The sequence below is a fragment of the Coptis chinensis genome, chromosome 5, assembly GCF_015680905.1.
Source record: "Coptis chinensis isolate HL-2020 chromosome 5, ASM1568090v1, whole genome shotgun sequence".
Classification (NCBI taxonomy): Eukaryota; Viridiplantae; Streptophyta; class Magnoliopsida; order Ranunculales; family Ranunculaceae; genus Coptis; species Coptis chinensis.
In genome coordinates this window covers 4,540,315-4,544,296 of record NC_141460.1, presented here as the reverse complement: position 1 = coordinate 4,544,296, position 3,982 = coordinate 4,540,315, and the positions used below count along the sequence as shown (strand labels likewise).

At 36.4% G+C, this 3,982-nt stretch overlaps 1 pseudogene; it reads right to left on the bottom strand.

Moving 5' to 3' along the window:
* Positions 1-1,342: 1,342 nt before the first annotated feature.
* LOC147496346 (UDP-glycosyltransferase 79B6 pseudogene) lies at positions 1,343-2,503 on the bottom strand (annotated as a pseudogene).
* Positions 2,504-3,982: the final 1,479 nt, after the last annotated feature.

The following is a 3,982-nucleotide window of genomic DNA, read 5'->3' as shown; positions in this document are numbered from 1 at the left end:
GAAGTTTCCATCCAAAGAAAAGAAAAGAAAAATAAAATAAAATAAAAACTCCAAAAATAGAGTAAAAGGAGTCAAAAAGCCAAAATAGAAAGGCTAAGGATGGAAACAAAGTGTAGAAGAAAAATAAGAACAAAGTTTTCTCTAGTTACATAATATGAATACCTTATTTTCTCAGACTTGTCTTTTTGAATATCTATTTCCTTCATTCTTTAACCAACACCTACGCCCCGCATCACCTAATAAAGACCTCTAGCACAATTAGGAATATGTTGGTGTGATAGTAAGTAGTAGATGTGTTTGATCGACCTCAGCTTCCTTGGATTGTCATTCAGATTTTGAGGAAACGTGTGCCCATTGCATACTGGAGTTAGCAAACTTGAAAGAAAAAATTAGAGTGTTATGTATTTTGACACATTCCTTGTGAGAACCTACTTAGGCACGCTGCCCAAAAGTTTCAGAAACGGACCTGCCATTGCATTTCATATCATAGTTCATTGTATAGTTGTTTATCTTAAGATAATTTGATTATTATGCTTGTATTAATTTAGGAGTTAGATTGATGATCTTTGTTTAAATGCGTGGGGTATGTAAAAAGGGAGGCACGTGCCCTAGCAGGGTTTTAAAATTTTGGGTCCAGGCCCAAAACAATTCCGTAATACCCATCCTGTCCTTTGCCTTGTATAACTTAAAACTAAAATTCTCGATTCGTTAACGGTCCAATTTTGGCGAATGAGCTATGAAAATAATCAGCAGAGAAAATACAATCCAATGATCTATATAAAAAAAACTCAAATCTAAACATGACTGACACATAATGAGATGGAATATGCCTCGAAATACGTGAATGGCATATGTTATGTGATCGAAGAAATCTAAATGCATAGATTGTGTCAACACGAATCAAAATACGACTAAACGGCAAAAGGAACAAGAATAGGAAGTTGACTTATCAAGAATGGAAAGACTAAACACCCCAGCCTCAAACAAATTTTTGAAAATAGGGTTTAGAAAATTTGTTTTAAAACGTAGGTCTTTTAAAGTCAGATTCCCGAGACTTACTAGACTAATGTTTATCACATTTAAATATATTTTTTTACATTTTATGAATAAGTTTTAATATAAAAGAAAACAATAAAGCAATAAGGATGTAATTCACTCCATAGAAAAACATGACTAAAAAACGAGAAAACATGAAAGAGTGGAAAACGTGAATTATGTTAAACATGGATTAGGGATCCGGTACTTATAGCCACACACTCCAAAGGGAAGGCCCAGTTACCTTAATGGTGCACTACCAATATATATGGAAATGAAAATAAGTACACCAAACATTAAAGGTCAGTCACCATACACAGGGTCTTGTAAAAGGACTGTCTCTAGAAATGGAGACCGCATTGCACAGGCTCTCCTTCGTAAACCACCCATCTGCTTCCTTCCTCTCCATAACCACATCAACCTTTAGTTCTTTAGTCATAAAATTAGTGTTGAAAAATTGGTCTCCAGCATGGGGCACCAAAACTACTTGACAAGTATTCACCAAGGAGTCCCACATTGACCCAAAGCCACAATGACTCACAAAACATCCTACTGAAAGGTGACTTAGAACAAGTTCTTGCTGAACCCAATCTCCATGAACTACTCCTTTTTCCTCTGGTCCTTTCTTCAAACCCCTTAGGCAGAGCTTCCTCCACTGTGCTAACACCAACCGGAGGTTTCAGTCTTACAATGAATGGCAAACCAGTAAGCTCTAATCCCAAAACTAACTCTTGGAACTGGTCCTTTTCTAGAACACATTCACTCCCGAACGCACAGTACACAACCGATCCTTTTTTAAAACCACCTAGCCACTTCACCCATTTTTCGTCCAATGGTCTACATGAAGGCTTAGGCAAAACTGGTCCAATTAGGGATATTGGCTTTTTGTATTGCTTCTCCATGAAATCACTAAAAGGGCCTTCAAGTTCCCTACAACCATGAAAACAAAGTGCTTGACATCCAAATATGGAAGTGATAAGCCTTTCTAAAAATGATATCCCATTTCCAAAATAACATGACATATGTAATATGTGTCTTGCTATGTAAAGAGGCATTTTCATACTGAAAATACTACTTGGATAATCTGGTGGTGGGTCTATCTTGTAATTAACATTCATCGGAAAATTGATCATAGAATGTGATGAGACACTAACAGTAGAAAAGTAAATCAGCTTAATCCCAAGAGGGCGTGCTATGGATGGATCCCAGTAAGCAAGATCAAAGAAAATGAAATCAGGTCTAAGATTTTGTAGAGAAACTTTTAGTTGGTCTTGTGTGAGATTAAAGGCTTGTGCAAAGAGAGATGCTATGTGTAATGGTACATCAGACATGGTTTCAGCACCAATTGGGACACCATCAACTTGGGGAACGTCGATTGGTATGAATTTGATGAGATGGGGATGATGATTTAGATGAAAGAATTTTACTCGTGTTTTAATTGGAGCTAGGAAGGTGATTCTGTGATCTCTTTCAGGGCATCTCCAATGGAGAGTGGAAAAATCCACCTCCACATAGGCTCCACATAGGCGCCATTAGGATTATACACTCTAGAGAAATCCCAAATACATAAAGTGTATATTTACTATTTGTGGCTATTCCAATGGTAGGTGGAGGCAAATGTGTAAAAATAGATAGCAACGGACTTAAACTGTCACAGCCCATTCAAAATAATGTAAAATAACGGATTTGGTCCGTCATAAAAAAGCTTAAAACAAATAGTGGTCCACTTTCAAACGTCATTCAAAAAACGTCGTCCGTGTTTTTAACATTTATAAATCACTGAGCGACGGACTTAGACCGTCGCAAACAGAAAAATAAAGCTTCAAACGTGTGTTGAAGTGACGTCCAAGTTTTTCAGTTAAACAGACGTTATTTTAAGTGACTTCCGGGCTTTTTATTAACTAATAGCGAGAGGGGGAATTCCCCACCCTCTCTATTAGCTAATACACTATTACCTACGGTATAACACCCCCATTGGAGAGAGTTTTTTTATATTTGGGGTGTAAAATTTCCACTCTATACGGTTTACACCCCCCATTGGAGATGCCCTCGGCAAACTTACTTGAGAAATGAAGGTATTGGGTTAGATGGCCCATGGAAAACCAAGGGAACATAGCAATGTGAAATGTCGGAGTGATCATTTCTACTAGATTGTGTTACGCTATGCAAAGCTTGTGATTGTATATTATAGGACTTCATCTCTACTAATTATAAACATCGTGGGCAAGTTAACCAAATAAGTTGTGTTCGGTTCTATCGGTTCTGCTGTTCAAGTTTAAAGTTCACAATTCCAACTACAGTGTTGCATGATTTGTCCTATATTTCTATTTACATTAACTAACGAGAGTACTTTTTGTTTGTTTTGCATCTATGCTTGGGTTAGCCTTTAAATATGCTCTGGCCATAAGGAAAAGGAAACAAAGATAATAAAAGTACGTATTTACAAAATAAATCCTCAAAACATGTATTCAGGTAAAGAACCCAAATAATATAGATGAATTTATCATCTCAAATCTTAATTTACTAAATAAAATGGAAAACAGACACTTTACTCTAGGGCCAAAAATATTCACTGGTGACGACATATATCGGTTTTTAGATGTCGAATATTGACCCATTTTGAAGGGCGACAATGCCGGCTATCTAAGGCCTCACTTTGAAAACATTAATGCTACACAGACCTACTAAAGCACTACTCCTATGAAAAAGGCCTCTAATTACTGTAAGTTGCCTTTTTAGTGGAAAATCTCCAAATATCGCCTTAAAAATAGGTCTCAAATATTTTTCTCGTATATAAATTCCAAAAATTAGGACTCTAAATGCACACTATTCCTGAAAAATAGGATCACCAATTATTCAAAAATATAGGCCGAGCACACTATTCCTGAAAAATTGGCTCACCAATTATTCGAAAATATAGGCGCAACGATATTTTCTTACACGTATC